This window comes from Tubulanus polymorphus, chromosome 3 (assembly GCF_964204645.1).
Source record: "Tubulanus polymorphus chromosome 3, tnTubPoly1.2, whole genome shotgun sequence".
Lineage (NCBI taxonomy): Eukaryota > Metazoa > Nemertea > Palaeonemertea > Tubulaniformes > Tubulanidae > Tubulanus > Tubulanus polymorphus.
In genome coordinates, this window is record NC_134027.1 from 302,150 (window position 1) to 316,192 (window position 14,043).

The following is a 14,043-nucleotide window of genomic DNA, read 5'->3' on the forward strand; positions in this document are numbered from 1 at the left end:
TTCAGGATCGGACGTAGATCACTGTGGAGTCAGTCACATTGCCAGGACTTGTCACATCTCAAAGGATGCTTCGATGTTTAAAAACGCAATATCATTAAAGGACACCCAAAAATTTTGATGGACTTGTAAGTCTCACAAGTCCCCCCGGATCCACCCCTGCTGTAGTGATTTGATAAACCCTTGAGCAGAATATGGATAGGCCTACATCCTATCCATAGCAGGCTATCTAATGACGTCAGAGGAAGATGGGTCTATTAGTTTAAATCAGAAGAGGGAATCTGATGATGTCATAGTGGGATTGTGGAGATAATCTATTGTTTATTTTTGTAGTCAACTGAATTTTCCGATGCCCCATCACGTCAAAACAGTAATCGTAGTATTGAGACTTTAAGGTAAAATATAGGAATAAATCTGAAAAAAATCAATCTCATATCTGATGTCTGAGAGTCGGATGTCTCATATCTGATGTCTGAGAGATAAATATCTGATGTCTGACAGTCTCGTGTGATGTCTGACCATCTGGACCTTCGGTTTCTATTTGTTCATTGATCCTGACTCAAACTGACGTCTTGATGACAATCTAATATCTAATGTCTGTTACAGTGTCTAATGTCTGACGGTTGTTTTATCTCTGTATCCGCAGTTTTGCAGCCTCCGCGTCACTCGTACCACAGAAGAAAGAATCGAACGTCAAATCCAGATTATTTGATTATGAAAATAAACAAGCGCGAAGTCACCGAATTTTACGGTTAAAAGACCCGGATGAATCTTCAAATTCAAATATTGCTCTTAGTTCTCACGACATAGCTTTGCGCATACTCGATGGAGCCTCCGTGTCTGGTAAATAGAAACTTTATCGATCCATCGTCGGGTATGACTACATCGATTTCCGATACCGTACATTTTTAGCCAATAACGAGTCAGGTTGCATTCGCGTTGCGCTTATTTACGTATGCAAAGTAATCATCGAAGCGAGAACTAACGGGTGCTCTGATTGGTTTCATACAATCAGGTTCGAGTCCCATCGGAAGGCAAATTTAATCAAATACCAACTCAATTATATATTACCCCTTAAAAAATTTCAATTAAATATATTGCTGATTTTACAACTGCTGAATATGACCCAGTTATTCCGGTAAATGTTTGATTTTAGGAAATTCGCAACCATCAAAACTCAGACCTAAAAAACTGCACATGACTCAAAGATCCGTAGAACGCTGTGCGGACAGCAGCAGTTCGGAAATGTTGGAACAAATGTGGCAACCGAATTCGACATTGGTCCCCCCTACCGACAGCGGTACACATCATCTAACACTGCCTAAACTGAGAAACCTGGCGATGGTGGCAGACACTAAGAGTTCCGGGGATATTTCACCGAGAGACAGACAGCAAACTAAATACAGGCGAATTCCAGCACCGAGTAAGAAGAAGAAAAAGTCGCGAGATCCGAAAATTAAATTGTCAACTGAAGAATCTCCAGATTCGCCCGACTCGAATCACGGTCAGTTGAGCTCACGTCACGTGTCCAATGATAACGACGGTTTGTTACAAATTCGACCGAATCGAGCGACCGGAAGTCACGTGGGATTGGACACGCTGAGCAGTTCCCAGATTGTAAATAGATCAGCGTTGAAAATAACGGATCAAAAAGATTCGCAGTCGACAATGAAAAAGAGAAAGTCCCCGCCGGAAGAGAGGGTGCTAGTTAAACGAAAGGTATAAAATCCCGTTACAATCAGGTTCTAATCCCGTGAAGGTAATATCTATCATTCAACTAATCGGTAAATTCTTCACCGATACAATGATTTCCATAATCTTTTCATAAGTGAAATTAACCACAGGTTAAGCCTATTATTCACAGTGGTTTTGTGGGGGTTCAAAAAATAGTTCATTTTTCTATAGCCAATATACAAACTTAGAACCACTCATGCCGTTGGACCTGAGTATGGAACCCGGAAACCTTGTTTATGTGTATGTGATCCTCAGTGTGGAAATTCAGATATTGTTGAATATTGTTTTTTAGGAGCGAAAACCGCGTGAACAGATTGAATTCCATCACACGAGTTTATCACAGAAAACACTGAAAAATCTACATGAAATACTGAACGAAGACAAACTAAAGTGAGTGACTTCGTGAAAGATGCGTCCATGGATTGTTTTAAAATATTAGCTTGGATACCGTTTTAGTTATGATACATGCGTGTCTGAAAAAATATCTTGTAAAAAAGTTGGCCTCCGATACCTCTCTTATAAATCCTGATCACAGTTGCTTATTTGTGATTTAGTCTAAATGATTTGAAAGATAACAATGCTGTAAAAACAGCCAATAATTAGGAGACTGGAAGTTAATATCTTCAAAGTCGAGTGAAAATGTCATTGAATTTAATTAGTCTAATATTCATTCACCTGATGAAGCTAATAAACATTACTAGTTACACCGATAAAGAACTATTCGTCACGTTGTATCTATTCTAATACGACGTTTATAATAAAGGTTGTCTAGACGTCATCAGAAGATGGCTCCTAGATCTCAGGTTTGCATCTTATGAAAGATCGTTCCTTTGAATTCTGGTCGTTTTTAAGCCGCCATTCATTCCGGCGACCTTGACCTTTGTTCGTCACAAAAATCCCCTCGTCTCAAATGACGACACTTTTTATTCAGCGTGATACAATCGTTAAATCGTTATGGTTATTTTTTTGTTTGTTGTCGTTTACAGACGTGAGGATTATATACCGTTACCGCTGGTTCACGGACCCGTTTGCTCCATAGACCAGAAAAACAGAAAAAGACTGATGGCACTGGAGGTGTTACTGAAACAGTTACCGGCGACTCTACAAAAAGATGCCGTTGATTTTGACCCGTTAGCGATGCTGAGCTGCCGATATCTGAGACTCTCGGCGAATAACGTAGCTACGTTGATTGAAATGTGTAACGAGGCGGGAATTAATGTCGATATTCATCCGCATATGGATGTCAGCGGTGTCCAACTGAAACCGGAAGTGAAAAAACTACAACATTCACCACGTGATGTATTGCCGACGCAGACGCAACTGAAAATATCTCCGTTAGTTGATAATAATAATAATAATAATAATGAAAATAATTATAATATCATTTAAGATTTAAAACATACGATAAACATTTCATTTTCTATATCACAAATTATTATCGTTTTGAATTCATCGTCAAACTGACGTAAGTCATCATTTGGATAAATCGTCGCAATTACTGGAGTTGTCTCTATTTTTGAGTCTCCAATTGTATTTTCAATTTAATTCCCTGTAGCAAACGTAAGTCGTTATTTGGACAAGTCTCCAACATAGCGAATGATCCGGTCCTGTGTGTAACCACGTGTTTAGTGTTTATTTCAGTTTATTTCATTGTAATAAAAGTTTAAAGTTATTTATTTTCTATTTCATGTTAAGTCAATAATTTGGTACAAAAATGTTCTAAAAATAAACACAACAAATAGTTTGAAGAGAATCATCTCTGTATCAAATATCAAATATCGATAATTCTAGTTGTCTGTGTGTCTCAGATATATCGGATCATTGCGATCCAGTGCGGAGACTGAGAGACAGTGTGGATCTGATGCTGTTCTCAGTCGAACCGTAAAACATTCATCAATCTATTAATAGCATCCAGAATCAATCTCTTCCGATCTCTCCTCGATACCTTACTGCGGCTCTGATATTTCATCGACAAACCGCGTTCTTTCTACTTGTCGTCTGCTCTGTGACGCTTGACAGACATTTCTGATAATTCTTGATGAGAAAAAGAAAAATTTCCATTAAGTGTTTTCAACCGATCGACACATAGATCTTCCGCGGCCCTTGATCATTCACGGCCCCGATCATCCACGGCCTACCTCCACCCACGATCTTCCACTAAACCGCTTGTTCCCAACGCGTGCTGCCAGATCCCAATTTCATTAGACTATATAAACTACTTTGGATCGATTTGCAAAGCAAAAGTAAACAACTTAGTGAACTGGACCCTAGTGACCCTAACAGCGCGGTGCTGGACTGAGCATATCCGGAAAAATGGAGAGACACCGCCACCTGGCGGGATGACTGACAGTGTTGTCGAATAGGATTGGTTCATCTCCAATGTTTTAATTCTATTAGAAACTAATGATTAAAAACTCTAGAACTAAAGAACCTCGCGCCAGCAGAACCTGCGGTAGAAATACGTTAGAAACCCGGTGATATAGAATGATATCGATATATCTCGATGTCCTCAACTTGTTTACAAGTTTAACAACCGTTAATGGTTTTGAATTAATAATTAATTCGTTGTTCAGTTTATCCTGTACCCAGCAGTATCCAGCTGTATCCAGGAGTCCTCCGTTTCCCTACTACTGTCTGACACTTGATTCGATGCGCTATTGGATTAAACTGCAAATCATTAATATTTTAACTATTTGTTTGAAAGAAAACCAATTCTATTCGGCACTTCAGAATTACAGTAAAACGCATCACCCAGTTAGTGCTTTAGTACTCTCTCCTAACTAGTCAGTACTAACCATTGGACTCGCTATACAAAAAAACCCTTACTGTCCAATTTCACAATAATTTCAAATCAATTCATTATGGTCTAATACGGTCTATAAATGGTCTGTATATTCTAGTGAAACATGCTCATCTAATGTACCGTAGCTTATGACCAGGGCCCAGTCTCGCAGTAAAGATGTTAATGTTTTGACCTCTCATCCTTTATTCAGTAAATATCTCTGGGTCTCGTCTGCTGCTACTGATGATGATAAAGAGATTATTTACAGTCGATGAAAGGTGATTATTTTTAACCCTCACTCTGTAAACACGTGCTATTTGAACTGAGCTCCGGCCGTTATTTGACGAGAATATTGTCCAATCAATTGCCGCAAATACCAAAAAAATGCTTTGAAAAATTGGGTCAGATGCGACTTTTCCCCCTCGCAATCTCCCAACAGTATCATCATATAAGTGGAGTTCGATCAATTGACGGTGGCTTAGAAGCTGGCCCCAGTTCCACAGTACCGGACCCAGTTCCACAGTTCTGGACTCAGTTCCACAGTACCGGACCCAGTTCCAACGTACCGGACCCAGTTCCACAGTAACGGATCCAGTTCCACAGTTCTGGACTCAGTTCCACAGTACCGGACCCAGTTCCACAGTACCGGACCCAGTTCCACAGTTCTGGACTCAGTTCCACAGTACCGGACCCAGTTCCACAGTACCGGACCCAGTTCCACAGTTCTGGACTCAGTTCCACAGTACCGGACCCAGTTCCACAGTACCGGACCCAGTTCCACAGTTCCTTGGCCCCAAACTGTTGAACTTGGTCCTGAAAATAAAACTGTCCCTACTAGTGCATATGGGTGAAATATACTAATGTACGTATGGTATCGAAATTGTACATAGTCGCGTGGAGTCAGAAATAATGACAATATACTGTATTGTGACTGGTGACATAACGGAAGCAAAATCGGACAGATAGATCACGAAAATCTGACAACTCTCTCGCCACGGGGTGAGTGAGAGTAAGAGGGAGAGAGAGGGGGGAGAGAGAGAGGACAGGTCGATACAATACATGAAATTGATCTAAAGAGATTCTGAACTGACGCAAGGACGCAACCGTCTTATCGCGAATCATCATTCTCTCAGTAAACGCCACAGGATGTCAGAGTAGTTTGACATGGGAATCAACTTAACTGGATTTATCTTTCATAGCGCTACAGGTAAGAGACGAGGTATTATAAAATATGTTTCAATTTAATCCTATCTCGGAGCTACTCACTATCTGTAACCTATGCGCCACCGGTTCAGAGTTTGATTCAACTCTTCGGTTAAATGTAGTTAGTTTACAATTTTAGTTGTAATACATTTATTTTCTGTCAGTTAATTCTTAATTCATCAAGACAAAATTCCGCAATAATGAGTTATGATTTAACTAATTGATAATCAACTGATTTCCACTAAGAGTTAATTCTAACCCACAAGTGTGGAACTGGATCCTGAGTTCAGAGTTAATTCTAACTCTTGACTGTGGAACTGGATCCAAGTATTTGTTAGTACTTCACTCTAAAGGAAAAACTGTTGAATTGGACTAATTTCAATTTTGAGTAAAACCTAATCGACATTTTACGATAAACTATTTTACAGTTGCTAGCCGTCAATCGCACGGTTTGAATGTTGATAAAACTGTCAAAGTTCATCAAACCAGTGAAATATGATAAAACACGCATCACAAATAGTTTTCAATTTCTATGAGTTAAATCGAGAGAGTTACGAAGAATTTAAATTGGGTGTAAATCTTTTCCGTAAAACTATATCTTCCCTCAAGTGGGCCGGTCCATGTTTGTGGTTGTGGAAAAAGGAAGTTTAAAGTCATGAAATTGAAACTTTGCGATCATAAATCGTCGAATATCATGACTTCATTTTCCAAAAAATATTTGAAATCGTGAGTGAAAATGAATAGCGATTTATTAATATCAGTTTTATTTAACAAATTCTACACTTAATTTCGATAAAAAAACAATAAGTCCGAAATATTTCCTTTCTGTCATTATTTTGTTATAACACCAGCCGCTGTAGATATAACTCTATAGGATAAAGTCGAAACTATGAATAAACTCTATGCGAAGGAAACATTTCAGACCTTATTTTTCGTTATTAGATTAAGCAATGAACTGGATGTGGAACTTGTAACTAGATTCAAGTCGCGTGAATTCCTGAAACCAACGGTTTTTTTTTATCGTTTGTTTAAATCTGGAAAAGACAAAAATAATCAAGAATCGATGAAACGTTGACGATTCCAGTTAGAGCGGAAATTGCTAGATTGAGAGTCAAAGGAAGGAACTGAAGAGACTGGAATATTCGAGAAATTACGGGGCAAGGAAGAGATTTTCTGAATCTCGTCAATTCAAATGAATGCAATATGACAGAGAACTAATAGAACCGGGTTGTTCGAACTGTGCCCTGAAAGATGCATGCATTTCTATGAGATTGTCTGACGGGTATTCTTGGTCTGATTAGCAACTGTTTTTCAAATTTGCTGACAAGTACTGTTTAGTGAATAAAGTCACCACACCTGATTGGTCACAGTTACCACACCTGACTGGTCACCACTGACCATTGCACCAACTTACAAACTCACGCAGTCACTACAGCTCAGTGGTCTAGTGGTTTGGACAGTGGACTGGCAACTGAGAGACCCAGGTTCAAATCCCGTTGGGTGACTGCACCTAGGGTTAGGTTGACTGCACCTAGGGTTAGGGTTACGCGTCTAGGGTTAGGTTGACTGCACCTAGGGTTAGGGTTACGCGTCTAGGGTTAGCGGCCAGCAGTGAGTGGCTGCACCTAGGGTTAGGGTTACGCGTCTAGGGTTAGCTGCCAGCAGCGAGTGGTATATCCGTAATTTTTTTTGTTCTCACTGTTTTGCCGAGAAAATACCCTCATTCTTCTTGCCTTTCTCTCCCTATCACTGGATCTCATACTCTAACACGGACTCCTGTCTCTTTAGTGCTCATTAAGTTAACCCCGGACTCAACTGGGACATTTCCAATATTCTAACTCTACGTGTCGTGTGGAACTGGCTCAGAATCAAGTCCCGAATTTTCAGAGATTTTAACTACAATTTATGAATGAGTTGAAGTCTTTTGAAAGACGATAAGCAGATATAGAGTAGATAAACAGTTACTTAATATTATATATAAATGTTACAGGTTTATACAATATTCGGAATGGGGATGGATAAGATTATATAGATTCTGTTAAGATCAGTTGATTTGAGTTTGTTTTTCTTATACGAACTTTAGCGGGTTTATTGCCTTCTGAATTTTGTTAGCAACCATGTCAACATGGTGTTGAAATTTGATAAGAATATTATCATTTTTAAAAAGTATTAAAACGTCGTCAAGCGAACTCGTCAGACAACCAGCAGTACACACATCACACCAGGCGCGCAGTATTGTAGATTTTGAAGTTATGATGACATCCACATCGATCCTAACAGAGGAGTGAAATAGCATGGTTCATAGAGTGTGTTCTATCATAGAATTGTACATTACATTATGTAAATCATGATTTATTTCTAAAAGTTTGAGAGACCAAGGAGAATTACATATATATAACAGATACAGGAATACAAATTACTGATTTCAAACCTGCATCTAAATTATAGACATCAGACGTAGACCATGATAGCGAGGTATCATTATAGGCGTTTAGTTTCATTCCGCAGAGAATTCGGTCGGTATTTTCCTGTGGTTCTCTACCCGATAGGAGTTGTGCTGAACACGTTCACTATAATTTACTTGTTGAAATATCGTCGTAATGTTTCGATTCGGGCGACGTTTATCTATTTGATAGCTCTCGCGGTCTCTGATCAGACGTACGTGTTGTTTAAAGGAATATTCAGATATCCGATCTATATTCAAACATTACTCAAAGATTGTTACTTCACTAATCGGTGTTCCAGTCAGATTCTACTATTTTATATTCGTTATTTCGATATAATTCAATGGCACTATTCGTTTTGTTATCTATCTCACCTAATAACTACGTCTGTTAATTTCACATGTAACTGGTTAGTTGTAATTATCTCTATTGAACGTTTCGTCGCCGTTAAAACGCCATTTTTTCACATGAAACACGTGACCATCAAGTTGCGACAATACGCAGTTACAGCCGCAGTACTGTCAGCTGTATTGATATCACTTCCGGACTTTCTAACAATTTTGTCAACGAAGTTACCTATTATTGTTTTTCGGTATAGATGGACTGGTGTTGGAGAGAACCGGACTCGTGGGGAAAGATATATTCATTCAACCTATTCTACTATTACCTGTACCAGTGACCCATTCAGTTTTAACTGGATGATTCTAGGAGTTACTATGTATTCATTAAAAGTTGCTCAATTTCTACGCGTTAAAACGATTTTTGTGTGTGACATAATTCCTGTTTTTCTGATTCTAATTTTCTCGATGTTAACTGCGGCAAGCAAGGATAAAACTGTTAATTCGAATACGAAACGAAACAGTGTCCGATCTAATAAAACACTTCACGCTGTCGTCATTGTATTTCTTGTATTTGTGGCTCCCTTTTCAACGTTATTTTTGTTAAAGGTAATTAGCGGTGCTTTAGGAACCAAATCCGGCGTCGGGAATGCGGGGTCCGCCAATGAAACAATGTTTTCAACAATTAGATTTTTTCGGCTCGGTTCTGAGCGTCTTGCGAGCATACCCGTGGATAACCTGGCTGTAAACAGGAAGAATTCTGAAGAAACTGTCTATGATTATATGGAACAGTGGTGCGAGGTTCTAACTCTATTAGCCACCTATTTCCGGTCGATAGTCTACTGTAGTAATTTCATCGTTTATTTTTTTACGCTAAAAATTTATAAAATGTTATCGATTCTTCACCGGAAGTAGAAGCCGTACGTTAGACATAACCGGAAGTAGAATCCATTCGGAAATAGGAAACTGTCGGGTGATTTGATTTGTAGCGGTTTCCATAAATTAGGATCAAACAACTTCCTGTGTTTTGGCAAATAATATCTCATCTCCCCATACATGCATCTGTCTAAAAAAAGACATTATGTAATTTATTTTCTAGTGACTTCTCTTGCAACAAATATATTTTCTATGTGTTGTTGTTTGAGCTCCCCAGCGACTATTATTTGGGTCATCATATCCTTCGTGGGGGGGGGGGGGCATGCGAGATTTTATGTGTTTCTGTCTATATAGGTCATTGATGTTATAAAATGTTCCAGTCATCAATTTAAAGTCAAATCCGGCCCGAGTTCAGTTTTACGAAAGGCTGAAATTTTAACCCATAGTTTTATTTAGATAGATGCGTAAACATTGAGAGCGACAGAAATATAAGAACATGGAAATACATTGCACCAACTTACAAACTCACACAATCACCACAGCTCAGTGGTCTAGTGGTTTGGACAGTGGACTGGCAACTGAGAGACCCAGGTTCAAATCCCGTTGGTTGACTGACCTAGGGTTAGGGTTACGCGCCTAGGGTTAGCGGTCAGCAGTGAGTGGTATATCCGTATATTTTTTTGTTCTCACACTGGATCTCATGCTCTAACACGAGCTCCTGTCTCATTAGTGCTCATTAAATTTCTGATAAAACGTATTCCGAAAGCGATAATGTTGGCGATATAAATTCAGAATTTGTGATTTTTCTCAGGAAGTGGAAAAATTATTAATTTCCGCGAGGCAGCATCTGTGAAGAATTAAAGAATTATAGTTAATAGACTGAGAATGAATTTGTACGTCAGTCTCGTTTTGTAAGGCTCTTATGAGCAAGTAATTTCACGGCTCGATTAGTTATGAAATTCTTTACTTTTTATCTAAACGACTGTGAAGACGACGATCAGAGATAAATCCTCACCAACCAATCTAGAATATTGGCCGCTGAAGAATTAAGACGTATTAGTCAGTCTGGTCTCTATACAGATATACACAGTCGTGCATTGTAACTTAATAACTTACGAGTAATTGGTAGAAAATTGATTCGTTCTAGTGCTATGTTCAACAGACTCAATGAATAAGTTTGATTTCAGCTAATGAAGTTACGTGTTCAGTCTATATCGCGCTGGAGACCATCGATTCTAACTGCTTTTAAAAATGTTTCAATCGTCAATTCAAAGTTTTAACCCCGTACTCAACTGGGACATTTCCAATATTCTAACTCTACGTGTCGTGTGGAACTGTGGCAACCATGTCAACATGGTGTTGAAATTTGAGATAAGAGTCTTAAGTATTTATTTTCACAGGATTATTGATAAGAATATTATCATTTTTAAGAAGTATTAAAACGTCGCCAAGCGAACTCGCCAGACAACCAGCATCACACCAGGCGCGCAGTATTGTAGATTTTGAAGTTATGATGACATCCACATCGATCCTAACAGAGGAGTGAAATAGCATGGTTCATAGAGTCTGTTCTATCATAGAATTGTACATTACATTATGTGAATCATGATTTTATTCTAAAAGTTCTAGAGGCCAAGGAGAATTACATATATATATGTATATATATAACAGATACATTCACGCGGAGCACAAATTCGGATTTCAACTTGCATCTCAATTATAGACATGAGACCATGATAGAGGGGTATCATTTTAGACGTTTAGTTTCATTCCGCAGAGAATTCGGTCGGTATTTTACTGTGGTTCTCTACCCGATAGGAGTTGTGCTGAACACGTTCACTATAATTTACTTGTTGAAATATCGTCGTAACGTTTCGATTCGGGCGACGTTTATCTATTTGATAGTTCTCGCGGTCTCTGATCAGACGTACGTGTTGTTTAAAGGAATATTCAGATATCCGATCTATATTCAAACATTACTCGAAGATTGTTACTTCACTAATCGGTGTTCCAGTCAGATTCTATTGTTTTATATTCGTTATTTCAATATAGTTCAATGGCACTATTCGTTTTGTTATCTATCTCACCTAATAATTACAACTGTTAATTTCACGTGTAACTGGTTGGTTGTAATTATCTCTATTGAACGTTTCATCGCCGTTAAAACGCCATTTTTTCACATGAAACACGTGACCGTCAAGGTGCGACAATACGCAGTTTTAGCTACAGTAATGTCAGCTGTACTGATATCACTACCGGGCTTTCTTACACTTGCGATAACGAAGTCACCTATAATTGTTTTTCGGTATAGATGGACTGGTGTTGGAGAGAACCGGACTCGTGGGGATAAATATATTCATTCAACCTATTCTACTATTGATTGTAGCAATGACCCAGTGAGTTTTAACTGGATGATTCTGGGAGTTACGATGTATTCATTAAAAGTTGCTCAATTTCTACGCGTTAAAACGATTTTTGTGTGTGACGTGATTCCTGTTTTTCTGATTATATATTTCTCGATGTTAACTGCGGCAAGCAAGGATAAAACTGTTAATTCGAGTACGAAACGAAACAGCGTCCGATCTAATAAAACACTTCACGCTGTCGTCATTGTATTTCTTGTATTTGTGGCTCCCTTTTCAACGTTATTTTTGTTGAAGGTCATTGGTGGGCTTTTTGGAACTAGACCCGGTGTTGGAAACGTGGATTTCGCCAATGGAACCATGTTTTCAACAATTAAAATTTTTCAGATCAGTCCTGGACGTCTTGGTACCATACCCGTGGATAAAGCAGCTGTTGACGCGATAATCGTTGAAGAATCTATGTTTGATTATTTGGAACAGTGGTGCGAGGCTCTTGCTCTATTAGCCCAACAACTCCGGCCAACTGTTTACTGCAGTAATTTCATCGTATATGTTTTTACATTAAAAATTTATAAAATGTTATCGAATCTTCACCGGAAGTAGAAGCCGGACGTAAGAAATAACCGGAAGTAGAATCCGACCGGATATAGGAAACTGTCGGGTGATTTGATTTGTAGCGGTTTCCATAAATTAGGATCAAACAACTAGTATATACTAGCAAATAATATCCCATCTCCCCATACATGCATCTGTCTAAAAAAAGACATTACGTAATTTATTTTCTAGTTAGTTCTCTTGCAGCAAATATATTTTCTATGTGTTGTTGTTTGACCCCCCCCTCCCGGTGTGTATATGATGAGAGTGATGTTATGGGTCAGGGATCGATGACCCTTTCTCTCTCCTTTCTCCTACCTCTCCCTTCCCTCCCCCTCTCTCTATACTCTCTCCTCTCTCTCCTCTCTCTAACCTCTCCCCTCCCTCCCCTCTCAAAGAAAACCCATAAAATACGGTCTGGGGTGGATTTGATATCCCGGAGGTTTTTTGATTACAAGGTGAAACATGAAACAAGCGTAAAATCTTCCCTCAATATGATGTGATAGCAGTTGTATATTTAACAAAATAACTTGGTCAAATCGATAGAAACATGACAACATGGAAATAGTTGACGTCTGACTGGCCGTCCGACCATCCGTAAATATTTATAGAAATAACTATCAGTTAATATGCAAAAGTTAAATCTTAATCTTTGTTCACGAGATCTTTTTTCTTTCAACATCAAATCGCAAGAAGAAAATACAAAACTGACAGAAAAAACTGTACAATATGTTTTGAATTTCCCAGAAAAAAAAAATATTCAGTTTGTTAAAATGAAATGAATAGGAAAATGATTTGTTGAATTCTGGACGTAACGAAGATGACAGAAATCTCGAGTGTTTGAAATATGAATATTCCTGTCGTGTGTTTTTAAACCAATGAGAATTCAGCGATGCGATGGAAGTGAAATGAACAGGATTTAGATACAGACTGCGGTATGACAGGCTGCGGTATGACAGGCTGTGGTTCTACAAGCTTGACAGGCTCTACAAGCTTGACAGGCTCTACAGGCTTGACAGGCTCTATTCAGATCGTTTAGTATTAGGATTTAATCATTAATTCATGGCGTAAGTAATTATTAAAACTTTTTTTAGTTCGTTACTTAAGCTAACTCATTAAATTGGTTCATTCTTTCAATGACTAATGAACCACTTTCAATTTTGATTCTGAAACCATTTCAATCTGAGTTTTAAATTTTTGGAGGAAAATATTTACGTTAGTCGAGGGTATTTGTAAATTCTTCAGATTCAACGATATCTAATCGTAGAAATTCTTGAATTTAATTTTTCGGAATAAATCCTGAAAACTTGTTGAGATTTCGAAACGAATTCGGCCCGTGTATGAGTAGGTTATTGACCTAACGATGTAATCAATATTCGGCGTATATCAAATCACAAATGTCGATGACGGCGACTCAAATATTAATTTGAATACGTCGAATGCCAAAACCTGCGTTACTACATATAGCAATATTGCCTCATACACGAATAATAACCATCGGCAATTCATCTTTTTAAAGAATAGGATTTGGCATTTTGTATTGATACAATACGGCTGAGTTAACGGTTATGCCCTGACAAACTGAAAGATATATTCCCCTCGTAATTTCTAACAGGCATCATTCATAACGGTTTAAGAGTTTATGAACCCTGTCGGTCCAGACCTCTGGCGTCTGGTTGTAGATGATTTGTGATACGCGGTATAAAGTCGAC